This window comes from Dermacentor silvarum, chromosome 4, assembly GCF_013339745.2.
Source record: "Dermacentor silvarum isolate Dsil-2018 chromosome 4, BIME_Dsil_1.4, whole genome shotgun sequence".
Taxonomy (NCBI): Eukaryota; Metazoa; Arthropoda; class Arachnida; order Ixodida; family Ixodidae; genus Dermacentor; species Dermacentor silvarum.
In genome coordinates, this window is record NC_051157.2 from 5,464,200 (window position 1) to 5,478,916 (window position 14,717).

General features: G+C 49.4%; 1 protein-coding gene across 3 annotated transcripts in view; it reads right to left on the bottom strand.

Moving 5' to 3' along the window:
* The window catches only part of LOC119449354 (protein dachsous), a 199,696-nt gene that overhangs the window by 96,887 nt on the left and 88,092 nt on the right, over window positions 1-14,717 (bottom strand). The window lies entirely within an intron of this gene.

Sequence of the window (14,717 nt, forward strand, 5' to 3'; positions counted from 1 at the left end):
TTTCGAACCGAGCAAAGCTGTTAAAATTATCGTCCGATGCCCCAAGAGCCCCACGTTGGGCAGCCAGATGTGGGGTCTCACATGTGCTCTTGGGACAAAGGAACAACAACGCAGTAGTGCAGACAATCAAAAGGGCATTTATTGCACCTTTCATACACTAATACATACTAGCCGAATTACAACCAATAGAACATTCACACGGGCGCGCGACAAATCAAGGAAGTCCGACTCACCGCGACCCGATAGCGAGCGAATACGTTCGCCCCATGCTATGACACCATCGCCTAGTCGTTCACGTGTACGGTCACGCGAACGGTGGCGCGCTCGAACGATCCGTGTTCGTCCATACCGGTGTCCCGCTCTAAGCCTCGCGCGACGGTCGCGCGAAGCGGGCCGGCGCACGCGCGAAGCGTTCGTGCGTGTTGGTCGCCGATCCCCAGCCAAAGAGAGAGCGCCTCCGACCTTTTTCTCCCAAGTGACCCCGGCGTTTCGGTGGCGTTAGCCTCGCGACACTAGCGCCATCTCTCGCAACCACCGCCGGTAGCCACGCAGAGAAGCCGGACTACAGGAGACATGCGGGGAAAACAACATCAGGGAACGCGTGAGAGTCGCGGATCCCCACATGTGACAGCTGCCATATCTGGGCGACCGCCACACAGGACTGTGCTACCTATCAACGTGGATTCTGCCATTTCCTGCGGGAGTTTACTATCGCATCTGCCCGGATACTTTGTCAATGCCGTCGTTCGAGCGATTTCTCCGCCGCAGGGAAACATTAAGGGTGCAGGGATGTGGGAATTCTCGGGTCCCATGACCACCGCACGTGCAGCGAACGTCGCGTCAGACGCATGCCTGCCAGGGAGAGTTGGGAGAGGGGAAACTTTTCTTCCGTGGGAGGCGCACGGGAATCGCAAGCGCTATCAGTGCCACCGGGTGGGTCACATGATATCCCACTGACATCGCCCGGGTCTCTTTGGTCCCCAGCAAGCGGCGATAGCGGAAGTCTCCGCCGCCGCTCCCGTCTTCCCGCACGTGGTTAGTCAACCGCGTTCTTGCGATCGCGGCTGCCCGTATTCCCCAGTTGGTAAGTCGGAAGCCCTTCTTTACCTAGTGTATTATTCTCTTCGAGGGAACCCTCAGTGATGTCAACTATAGCTAGCTGGCCTGCTGGAAGTGTTAGTTGCAGTCGTGATAAATGCTTTCCGAGTATACACGTGGTTGTCGTCTGTTGTTTCCTCGAGCTTGTACCGGACCTCGGTTGATGGGCAGGCATGCGCCAACCGCGGGACTCGGTGTGTCGAGGCAGAGGGCCGTTGGCATGCCCCCCCCCATATCCCGACAACCTCAAACTTGCTGGAAGGGATTTTACCTGCTGTAACTCTTGAGTGACCTCGCTTGCGTGACTATCACATGCAATAAGACAAGCCTCTGTATTACTTATTACAGAGTGGACTTCCCTATGCAAGTGTGCCTTATTGCCCGCAGCAATAAATGTTGTTGAGTTGACTCACTCGTTGCCTTATTCACCCGAAACCTATGTAGCTGCGATTGCACACGCTACAGATTGGGGATTACGACAGAACGACTGTGTGTGGCTAGATCCGGAGCTTGCCTTCAGCCCTAGCCTCACACAGAGCGTATCCCCACAAGTAATGCGAAGCTCGGTACGAAACAATAACAGCATCTTATTAACGATATTAAGATCAACAAAATAAGCATTGTAAGGACTTTGTATTCTATGCATAGTTGAGTGTTGGCTATGGCAGGCGGGTACATAGAAAGGTCTATGCTCCCTGGTGATTTTACACAGAATACGAAGCAAGACACAGTTGAGCGATTCGGAACAGGTAAGCATACTATGAAAGAGTTTGAATACGTACTGCACTAAGGTCTGAATCCAAGATAGTTGGTATGGCAACGTATTTAAGATAAATAGCGTAAAAGAAAAGTCAAGCAAGTGGCACATGTGTGCGTGCACTCCCACACTCACAGACAAAGCACTGTGTGTTTCTTATGTTTGAACATAAACAGAAGGTCAGCGCATTTATGTTGGCAACAGTGATGGTAGGGATGATAATGTAAGAGTGCTAGAGCAAAATAGAGTGCCGGTGTTACTAAAGGGGTGATGGTATATTGTCTGAAACCAGTAAGTGCCAAAATTAAGTCACGAATGTAACTTTGTTGGCCGAACTTATGCCCAGAAAAACACGTAACACTTTTAGCATAATAATAGCAGCGAGCACAATCATCGGTCGTCAAAATCTGATCTACGGGTCAAGTGCGTTGGTTACTTATACATGACACATCGTAATCATTGGTGCTTGCATACATTCTGGAAGGTACACCATGTGGGGATGCACGTGCAACCAAATATCTCAGGAAGGGAAGGGCCGCGTGTGGTTCTCACATGATTACGTGCGAGCTCGTAGGAAGGTTGCGTGGAGAGGGCTCTTTCATTGCTCCCACTGCTTTTTGCACCTTGCTGTGATGTTGCAGCCAGGGCACCCCTTTCCCTGCTTCCCTTTTCTGGAAACATGAGAGAATCCCTCTGCACCGTTTGGGAGCAGTTTTTAGTAGGGGGTGTGTGAATCTCCAATATCAGCAAATTGAATTGAATAGTGATCGTTCTAATAACTTGACTCACGAATCTACTATTCTATTTTTCGAACATTTGATATATTCGAAATGGAGACCCGCGCAGTGTCACGCGTCGCATGCGCCGCGGAGCCCTTCACGCTCGATGCCACCCAATTGAGCGTTTCACTTCATTTTCGACGCAAAATGAGTGCTGAGCGCACCATGGACAGGCCACCCTGGCTTATGGGGTAACGGACTTTGTCCCAGCGACAGCTCCCTGACATCAGCCCAATGCAGGTTGCACACACAGAGCCCGAACGCCGCAATCCGCATAATGGCGCCACGTAGGCTGGGGCCACCTCTGTCGGTATAAGGTCCATCCGGGTCGTCAGGACCGATCAAAATGATAACCCGACGTGGGCAGAGGAAACAGCCACAATGGCAGCGCATATTTTGTAAAATGCAAAAGCATGTGTGAAAATCAGGCCAATTATCTGCCAATAGGCACGCGGATTGAGTTGAATACGTGGCGATGAATCATGCCGCTTCAAAAGCCGCCAATCTAACCTGCACGCATCTTCTCGGGACCGAACACAACTGATAAACCAACCATACAAACATATTAACGGCAAGCATTTCGCAACAGCTTGTGGTCCGTTACCACATTGGCCAGCTGCGAATTTGTAGTGAACACTGCCTAAGCCGTTAGGCCTACTTGGTACTGTTTCATCGGACGTCTGCGACTTAAGTTACAGTTTAGCGCCGAATCGACTCATATGTATTCGCAGTAGCCAAGCAACACTTGGAAAGCTGACAAGCCACCTTGCAAACGAAAGCCAGTGTACAGAAGTTGTCCATGGCTGCCATCTTTGCGACACACCGTATGGGGGCCTCTTGTTGCGACGTCGTTTGTAGACGCACATTGGTGTCTTGCTGTAGCTTCGAGCAACCCGTCTCAACACTAGCTTTGGATTTACACGGCGGGTGTGAAAGTGTCATGCCCCAGTTATATGCAGCTGCGCGGACAACTGATGAACGAGTGGCAGAAGGGAAGGAGGGGGGATGTGACCCTCAAGATTTCAGAATCTTTTGACAGGTGACAAATCACGCGCCAAGCCTGACAATACATAAAACTGTCGTATAATCGAAAAACTAAGAATTTAGGCAGTGACGCTCAGTCTTGCCCAAAAAACGATCCAATCCATATACAAGTCAATCGAAGTCGGAACTTGTTTTTGATTGGAATCGATGCTGTTTTCTCTGTGCTTGTGCCTGGTTACGAAGCCGCAATACCCTACCGCCTTTTGCGGTTCGACTCCCGTTCATTCGCGACGTTATAGCGACGCAGCGCATTCGGTAAGACAGCCACTTCGACAGACAAGCAATTTTGATAGCCGAGGAGCTGGGAAAGTCTGCCACAGCTCGGTGTCTCGACGTTTACGAATTGTGGATGGTGGGACCAGCGGCAGGCCCTCTTTAAGTGTGAGGCCGGTCGGAAAGGCTTTGTGGAACCTGAAGTGGCCTGGTACTGACCCCCAATGAAATGTTGTGCAGTCTTTGAAGAAGTACTTAAATCTCAAACAAGCTCGACGGCACGGAAGATGACTTCATTCTCGGGCGATCACTTCTGGAGATAGTTTCGGTTTCGTGAGACTCTGCTCGTCCCAGCACCGAACCCCCCGAAGTATACGGCCGACAAGCGCTCTTAGCGCTGATAGCGTGCTTAGGACAGCGGCAGAAACACTTGGTGGGGACGTTTTCAGTGCCGAGTCACGCAAAATTTTGCGAAAGTGGAACTATCCACGAAAGTGATTGGCCCGAGAATACTGTTCAAGGAAAGCCCCGTCTCCTCTTTGGACCTGCACCGCCTGTGGCCCGCGCTGCACCCGTCGCCCGGCTGCCCGTGGTGCGAGAATGAACGGGCTGATATGGCCCATATGCTTTGGGAATGCCAACGCCATGAGGAAGAAGGACCAAGAGGAAGGGGGAAAACAACAGCAGGACCCACTGAAGCGGGGCGCCCCGCTGAGAGATGGCAAGTTGCCCTCCTCAGCGAGGCACCCGCGGACCAGGAGTGGGCCGTCCAGCGGGCCAGGGCCATTGCCGAGGATCTCGGAAGATTTTTCTCTGGCGATGGACCCCTGGCAGCCTAGGCCCGGGCACCAACAGCCATAACCGTTGGACAAATAAAGTTTATTCCTATCCTATCCTCTTCGGACGAAAATGATGAGTAAAGAGAACAAGTCTCCAAATTGTGATTCCTTCAATATAGGTACCATTTCTTTTTCCGTTCACCTCGCATTAGATTCGCGGTTTTATTTTTATTATTTTGCCGGACTGGAAAGTCGCCCCTTTCGTTACAATCGTGGTCGCGTTACACTCGGGTGAGAGTACGGTACTGCACACCCGTTATCAGCCAGCAGCAGTGTGTTCACGCGCCAGGCTTCGTCTGCTTAGGGCTTTTTTCCTTTCTTTTTTTTTTCTCGGACGGTACCGACGGAGGCGTCGTACAAGGAGGGGTCAGCGTAAAATTGCGTCGTATAATCCGAGGTTTTTAATGCATTATTTCTATAGGGGTTTTGCGGGGCCAAACCAATTCGTCGTAAAATGCGGGTCGTCGCATAACCGGGGGACGTATCATCGAGGTTCCACTGTATTCGGTATTGGCACACCCCTCGTTTTTAGGTCTTGTCTTGGCTGAAGAGTGTGGGACTGGCCACACCTCAACTCAGTTGTGAAGACCACCGCCCGCTGCCCTCCTGCAGTGCACCCCGAAGGCACAGGAGGTAGCGTTGATTACTGAGACATGGGTCTCCGAGACACCTGCTCAGTGTACACGCTACGTTCAAAATAGCAACCGAAACTTTAGAATAGAAAAATAGAAATAGAAAAAAAACTCACACAATTAACAAGCGTGGTGTTAGTGCGTACGAGTGCGGCCGCCGCAGTGAGCGAAGGTTCGTGCGGTCTATCGCTTCAACGGAAACTGAGTGGCGAAAGCACAGCGCATACAGAAGTCAGAGCCGCCTGGAGATCGCTTTCAAGATACGGTGCACGCGAGAACCCACTCTGGCACTAAGTACGCAGTTGTTAGAAGAGTAGAAGTCGCCCCCCCCCCTCCCTCCCTCCTCCCTCCCTTCTTTCGCGTGGGAGATTGCGTCGCCAATTCCCCTTGCGCCCGGTTGCAAGTTACGCATTTGGTGCCGCAGCACAGCGTTGCCCCCCTCCCTGCCATACCCCCACGGCCTTTGGAGGAAGTCGCGTTTGTGCTCCGCCGTGCGTTCGCTCTCCATGAACGCGCGCGTCCCCTGCGCGCTGTCACTCGTATACACGGTCTGTGGCGATGTTTTTATCGCCCTTGGACTTTATATGGAACCTCACGGCGGCGGCGGCAGAAATCCGCTTGAAGTGTCCATAAAATTGCTATCGCAATAAAAAAAACATCCCACAATAAATGGTTATAACGATAGTGCTGAGCGCCTATACTAGAAAGAAAAAAGAAAAAGTGCAGTACTCTGGAGCGTTTTGTCAGCCAAGTAAGAGCGAGCGTGGCCTCCGAGACTGGAGGATGGCGCGAGTTCTCTATTGATAGCGTGCGTTCCAATCTTGGAGGCTATACAGCGAGCCACTGTAATCCAAGCCAGTGCAAAATCCAACATGGCGGCCTCCAAGATTGGGTAGCGTGGCTAGGGTGGCTAGAATTGGGAGGTGTGAAAAGCGGCCGCGAAAACCGGTCCCCAAAGCGCGCCGGTGCCGCAAGGGGCGCTGTACGCGGGGGCGCGGGGGCACTGTACGCGGGATCTATGGAAAACAGGGATGCAGACGAAATCAGAACTGGGAACATACAGAACTTTCTAGCATGCAATTGCCAAAGAAAATATCTACGATAATTCTAGGGGAAGCTCTTTGTTGTTTGAAGCCAGGACGGGAGTAGAGTGGAGCAGACGGCGTACTGCGTAGCGCTGCTCGCGCCCGACGAATCTCGCTCGTGCTACTTTGTGCGCACCAGTTCTGAGTAGTAAGTGTTTTTTTTTTTTCTGAGCTTCTGCACTAACATATGGCACACTCTAATCGCGCAGCTTGTTCTTCTCGGATGCCCGTGAAAGCATGCGCGTCGAGAGGGGACGGAGTGAGACGTGGCGCGCACCAACGAGAAACTGGATGTGATGACGCGGTTCGACACGGCACAAGAGCACCTGATTTAGAAGCGAAAGTGTATCAGAGAGCTACACATTCATTCGGATCGTGTTAGGCTCCTCCTTTCAGGTGCAGAAATGTCAGGACACGGATCTCTCTTTACATTCCGCAATGTAAACATTTAGCCAAGGGTTGAATGCACCACCTTTTTTTTTTCTTTGCGGAAACATGTTCCGCTGAAAAAAAAAAAAAAAACAACATCAATAGTGCAAATGAAAGAATATATTAGCTTATGGCATTATAGTTACAGCTATAGATAAATTAACCAAACTTTTATGTCAGGAAAAAGCTTTATTCCAGACTCTCTATTCAGAACTTTTCCAGATAGCAACTTAGCATTAATCCAATGTACTTTAGTGTCATGCCGTTTTCCCCATTACAATTATGAATCGCTGCAACTAATTCAAACCATGTTTTTAACGTTTAGTCCCATTGTTAAATGCTTGCCTGCTCCTTTACAGAAACATGTATTTAGACCCGTTACATGCCACTGGTCTCAAAATTGTGTGTACATTTTCTCTGCACACAGGAAAATTGAAATTAAAGAAATCCAGAGCCCTTCCACTATTGTGAAGATGGAAGCCAGCGAAGCTGTGACTATGGTGGGTCTGCTGTAGTGAATATTGCTATAGTGAATTTATATAATATCTTTATTGATTATCTTAATTGTTACGGGGGAAAAGACGTAAGCAATATATTTACAGGATATTTACGATAACTGTAGCGGCTGACAAGATGGTAGTTGTTGGTGTCGCCTAGCTCGCGAAATTAAGCGCATCGTCTTCTTTGGAGTAATCGTACACGTCTTCTTCATCAGCCAGTCACAATATTGAGCGTCTTCGGCATGTTCGTCAAAGAGCAAGGACACCGGTGTCTTGTTTTCGCCCGGCGCGATGGCCAAGTAGTGCGTTTGCGGCGTCATGTCCACCCGCGACGCCGACGAGATCTCTCCCGCTCCTCTTCTCGGCGGCTCATGCCCACATATCCAGCAGCGCAGGTACACGTGATTTCTTTCTTTCGTGCTCTCTTTCTTTATTGTCCCTGGCTCATACCCGCGCATATCTAGTGCGGGTATATGCGCCACACGTGATTTTATTATCGTTAATCGTGACGTAACTGACGAGCATGTGATGTTATTGATCTCATGACCTATCAGTCATGTTACTCATCCGTTTTGACACCTGTGAGAGCAGCATTCCGGGCAAGTTGGAATCCATTACTCAAGTATTACTTGAGTAATGGATGTAATGTAACCGAGTAATGGGATACAAGTATTACTCGTGTCCATTACTCAATAATACTGGAGTAATTTGACACCTGTATTAAGGCACAACTGGGGGGAAACCGCCACGCACATGGAGCCGAAATGCTGATGATGCTAGTTTTCTTTTTGTTTCTTTCTTCCGTTTTTCTTTTCTTCTTTTTACACGCGGACACGATCCTGGGGGATCGTGACCGCGATAGCTTTGCTGTAAAACACATACATGCAGGAACAAGTTTATTTGAACTTTGCAGAACTTTCCAAGGGAAGTTTACTTTATTCTCTTGGAGTTGCCTGTCAGATCTCGGTATTGCGCGAGCCCACTTTTGAAACACGTCTTTGCACGCCGGTGCTGGGAACAAATACTTTTTCGAATTGCACTCAGGAACGAAGCACCAGCGTTCAGTTTTCTTCTTCGTTTTAGAGTGCATCTTTACTACAGCTCACAAATGCATGACCCACGTAAATAAAAATCACGTAACCGATTAAAAAAAAAAAAACGACGCAGCAGCAACCCCGTGATGCTGTCCTACAGGGAATCTGCGACGGCGGTGGCGGCACGGCCCCGCGCCCCCTGCAGCAGCGCCCCTAGCGGCAGCGGCACACCGAGGGACCCTGTCTGGCAAGGGAAACGCGCCGCGCTTTTCACACCTCCCAATTCAAGCCACCCTAGCGTGGCTCAGAAAGAGCGATTTAGTCCGGAAAATCGAACTTTGGGGTCTCAATTGGGTGCGAAAATGCATGAATTCAATGGGAACCCTGACGGTGCATTTTTGAAATCCGAAATATCCAGCAAGTCCAAATTTTTGGAGTCAAGCACCCCCATGCCCGCTCTCGCGGCAGTTATCGATTCCGTGAACATCGTCCGCAACTTTGTTGAGTGCAGTGCGGGTGATATTTGTATGCGTGTTGTGAGCCAGCTGGAGAGCATGGCACTAGGGGTGGCGAACTACCGCGCCAAGTAATCCCGCATCAGTGAATACTTTGAGTAATCTTTCTCGGACATGAAAAATAAAGGTGATATCTTTTTGCGGCAAGTTCTTGCTTGTTTTCTTTTTTTTTTTTTGTTCATTTCGGTTAATTAGAAAATCCACTTAATTCGAAGAATTTTCGTTGTCCAGCGACCTTCAATTATCGAGGTTTTACTGCACATCTGGGGGCATCTTGCGCCAAGCGATGACATTGCAACAGTGGCCAGGTGGTAAAAATGAACAGTGAAAGCAAAAAAAAAAAAAAAAAAAGAACAGCTATACAATGTAAGCGTGTCAATATTGTTGTGTACAACTTGCGGAACGGTGTAGGAGAGTTGAATTCTCTTGATAGTCTGCAAACAGAGCCAAGAGAATGCTTACCCTTGCATTGCAACGCGTTTAGTGTGAGCTGAAAGTGTAAGGTTGTATAACAAAATGTCGCAGTTTCACCTGAAAGGCGAAGCATCAATTGCAAATGCAGATTAGTAGAGAGCTATACGGAGTAAGGATAGTAGTTTTATCAGCTGTATAAACTTGGACATGCAGCAGCACCAGCAATGCGCAGAACTGTTGTCGACGCCATCGGCGTTTTGCCCACGTTCGCACTGAACGCGTGTGGAGTTGGTGACTGTTGCCGGTGCCTCTGGGGGTGGCTCGAAGGTTTTTGACGAGATCAGAACAGGACATTCGTCGAGCAGCATCAGAAGTCTTTACCACCTTCTTGCCTCGCAACGTTTTTATAAAAATATGCATTTGGTGCCGCAGCTAAACGTCGTCCCACTCCCTCCCGTCCCCCCCCGGCCTTTCGCGCGATGGAAGAAGTCACGTTTGCTCTCTACCGTGCTTTTACTCGCACATACAGCATATTGCGCACCGCAACGGTTTCATTGCCGTTGAACTCTATACGGACCCTCATGGCGACGGCAACGGCAGAAATCCGTTTGAAGTGTCCATATTGTTACGCGAAGAACGAGTCAGTAAGACGGGCAACTATTTACAGGTTGTATTTACAACAGCGGTTGCAGCGCTGACCGGTTAGGTTCACAGCCAGAGCCCAGCTCGTTCTTCCTCTTCTTTTCTCGAGTGATGGCGCCCGCGCGCCTCGGTCAAACAATCAAATACCACACGCGTGTAGCATAATCCCCCGGCGGCAGAAGTGACGTCCCGGAGCGTCTAAATGTCATCACTGGGAGGGTGATACTGCTTCAGTCGTGTAACGTGCACGATATCGCTGAACTGGGAAGCAGATGGGGTGTCAGGGGCGATCTCGTATGTGACGGGAGTCACGGCATGAAGCACTCGGTAGGGGCCTGTGTAACGTGACAGCAGTTTTTCTGACAGGCCGACCTGACGCGACGGAGACCATAGAAGCACCAAAGAACCAGGCGGGAAGTGCACGTCTCGGTGTCGCTGGTCGTACAAACGCCTTTGACTCTCTTGGGAGTTCAGAAGGCGGTCACGGGCAATTTCCCTTGCGTGAGCAGCGCGGGCGACGGCATCAAGTGCATATTCACTGGTAGGTGCCGCGTGAACAGGGAGAGTTGTGTCGAGGGGCAGTGCTGGTTCTCGGCCGAACAGGAGGAAAAATGGGGAATAGCCGGCTGTGTCGTGGCGCGAGGAATTATAGGCAAAGGTGACAAACGGCAGAGTGAGGTCCCAGTCTGTGTGGTCTGAAGAGACATACTTCGCGAGCATGTCTGTGAGAGTGCGATTAAGATGCTTCGTGAGGCCATTAGTTTGCGGATGGTATGACGTGGATAGCTTGTGCCTCGTGGCACAGGACTGCAGGATGTCCGCGATAACTTTCGACAGGAATGTCCGGCCACTGTCTGTGAGAAGTTGTCGCGGAGCTCCAAGAAGAGGAAGAACGAGTCAGTAAGACGGGCAACTATTTACAGGTTGTATTTACAACAGCGGTTGCAGCGCTGATCGGATAGGTTCACAGCGCGAGCCCAGCTCGTTCTTCCTCTTTTCTCGAGTGATGGCGCCCGCACGCTTCGGTCAAACAATCAAATACCACACGCGTGTAGCAATATAATAGCTATCGCAATAAAAGTACACCGAAATTATTGATCTCACAGACCTTACACAATGGTACAGAATCTACAGAATAAGAAAAAGAAGCACTTGCTGTTTTGCGTGTGACAGTTATGACTTTGGTCTTAGCAGCATTCAAGGTGAGGAACTTATTATCCTTGACCTATTTAGAAAATAAAAACAGGTCAGACTGCAGGATGTGACAGTCTTAACAGTATGAATTTCCTTAAAAATCATGATGTCATCAGCACATAGAAGGAATGAAGAATTCTGCATAGCGGAAATAATGTCACTAACAAAAATTTTTTAAAGGAGTGGTCCGAATGCTGATTCTCAAGGGAAGCCGCTAGTTGCTATGTAAAAAAAATGATGTTTTGCCATTGACGTTAACATAACATGAGCTATCAATAAGATAACTGCACAAGATATTTGCAATTGACGAATCAACACCAAAGTGAGTAAGCTTGATCAGAAACAGAGAGCGGCTGATTACAACAAAAGCCTTGCTGAGGTCACAATAAATGATGTCAACTTGCCCCCTTTGAAGTACCGGCGCGGAGATCTGTGTCATGAAACTTACGAGATTTCTGATAGTGGTGCGGCCGGTGAGAAATCCATGCTGATTCAGAATCAATCAGTGTTTCACAGTAAAAGACAACATGTTGTGAAGAACGAGTTTTGAAAATTTTAGACGTGGCACAAGAGAAATCTTGCGATAATTCAAGACATCTTTTTTACAGCCAGACTTAAATAGAGGAAAAACATGAACAGTTTTCCACATGCATGGGAAAGTGGAAGTATTCGGAATAATAATAATAACAATGTACACCAAGGACAATTTGACCAGAGAAGTTGATGAATTAAATAGCAGCAGCTGAGAAGCCTCATTTTGCAAGAATCCATTTAATTCGTCATTCTTCTCCGTCATTCTTCTTCTAATTCGTTGTCTTCCTGGGGTGGCACTTCACACGCGGTGATTTGCGGTGAGGGCGGGGCGCTGACGTCGCTACGCAGCCGCATCGGCTGCTAGCGGCGGAGCGTGGCTCTCTTATCTCCGGGACCAGCGCACGGTACGTACATGCTTTCCTCTCGTCCGCCGACACATTTGTGACTAAGACTGGAGCTCGCGCACGGTGCCCTTGCCCGTGCGGGGAGCGCATACTTTGTGCTGATCCTTTTCCCGACGCTAAGCCGACGAGCGGTTCCTAGTGCTCGCGCGAAGTCGTACCATGCCGAGCCGCACTTGCCGAAAGCCCAAGCAGAAGGAGGTTGTCCGAGCTCTCGCGAGTTGACCCATTGGTTATCGCCAGAGCAAGTAGCATAGCCGCCAGGACTTTTCCTAGCGGAGTGTCGCAGCTTGAGCCTGTGCTCTCGCAGCGACGTGCTATAGGCGCCTGTTATTGTATTTTTGCCTTGGTGAGGGACTGGTTCCCCGCCGCGCGGGCGTTTGTGCAGTGCTGGTGCCGCATATTCAATAAACGGTTTCCGTAAACTCAGGGCTTTACTGTGTTTTTGCGTGCATCGCTCGGTAGTCCCTTGCAGACTCTGAGCTCGCACGCGAGCGGTGCTGGAGGCGACGGCTGACGCGGCCCTGTGGCTCACTAAACTCGAACCCGCAGTGGTTAATCTCCTGTGAGACACCAAGAACCCACAGTGTTATTCCGGAAAGTATTTGCTTGCTGTAAAACAATGTTGCTTTGCCTCTAAACACATGAGTTTCCCTTAATTTAAATCAAGACAACAAACCTGTTCACACAGTGTGCTGTAATTAGTTTATTGCAAGTTGAGTGAAGCTGCTCAGATGTTGCCGTTTACATCATATAATTTTTTCATTGACAGCTGACACTTTATGTTTTCAGCAAGGCTCCAGCATCAGTCAGAAACAGCTGGCCAGACACAATGTCATCAATGCTTTTCTGAGCCAGGCCAGCCTTAATGAACCCCTCGTAACGCTCAGTCATTGCTTCAGACGACACCAGGTACTCTTCAACGGTCTGTTTCTCCTCGTGAAGCTGAAACCTCTTTTCATCAACTGCCCGATTCTCAATTGGCGTCGACCGATTATTTCGACACCAGCAATTCAAACAAGCTTGATTATTTGGACTACATTGAGGCACCATGACTGGCCCATAAGTTTAAGCATAAGTACGACCGAAATTTCGGACACCTTAAGGTATAAGAAATTCTATATAATCCGGAGTTTGCCTGCATGACTGCCTGCTAATTTGGCCTCCGAGTTGAGCAGAAATACCAATATTTTGCCATTGATACGTCACTGGCATCGCCGCAGCATGGTGGTCGGGCATTTTGCCGACACCTCCCGGAAACCGAAACTAGCGAAGCCTAGTTAATCCAGCACCGACTGCGGCCAAACCATGAAGCGAACTCCGGCAAGCCTTTCGGGAGTGCATTCAGGTTGGCTCCGCACGTCCAGCGTTTATTCATTGATGTGTTAACTAGCGACACGGTCGCGGCAACTTAAGTCGTTTAAGCGACTACACTCTTGATGTCTCCGCCAACGAGGACAGTGACTGTTTCAAAAAAAAAACCTGTCGTCATTCGGCTATGATAGCACGGTCGACTCCTGCACTGCAATTTTGTAGTGATGCATTCTGCTCGATTCTATATGCCACCCTTATCGTCCACCATTCTCTGCCGGCTGATACCATATAATGCAGGCGGAGCGCCGCTCTTACACTACTGACAAAGCGCAAGCATTGGCAGCGAAAAAGGCACCGCTACAAAATCACGGTCCTGTTACCAAAGGTTGAAGATTCGGTGCATGCATGATTTGTACTTTCGTCTTTTTGTGGCGACAGCATAAATATGGTAGAGATACGGACTGACCAGGTCGTAGGCAAGCGTACGTGCGCCCAGGACCGCGTTGACAAACTTCAGCTTTATTTTTCCCTTTCTGGGATACTTTCACTTTCGTGACATTTCGCCCGACTAGCACAGGACACGCTGATGGATGACAGCGTTCCTGGCACACTACCAAGTATGCCGACAATGACACTAGTGACTCGAAATCCCGCGAAAGTGAACGTATCCCCGAAAGTGGTCAACCGAGAATAATGTCTTTTTTTAGCCACTGGCGGAATAAATAGTTATTTTCTGTTGAATTTGGATATTTCCGACTCCCAATTATATTTCAACTTTTAGGCAGTCCCCATCGAGCCTGAATTATCGGTCGCCGTTCGATTTACGAAGCCGCTTTAGTCATGCGCGCTACACACGTCTGCGGGCCACTGTGGCCACACACATAATGCGCAGGCGCTAATTTGGTGCACTTCGGTGCAAAATCGTGTATTTTTATCAGGATGGCGCAGGAAATCTTGTATGGCGCAATCTGGCGCATTTGGCGCAGGAGTGGGAGCACTGCTTTGCAAATTTTTCTTCAGTCATATTCCCTTGTTTTTTTTTTGTCAAAACTTGCACTGGTGAAAAGGGTGGTGCTATATCGTGTGAACACCTTGTGCACAAGATAGTGGTTAGTACTCAGTGCTACTACGCTCTGGCCTGGGAATTCTATGAAGTGCTGTGCTTTATTGTTGCTGGGGCTCGAAAAAGGCTCTCTCGATACCGTCCAATGAAACACTAGAAGAACTGTCCTAAGGTGATTTCCTTGGATCAACGTGCGAAGTGGCTATCGCTATCGAGCCATAGCAGAGCCG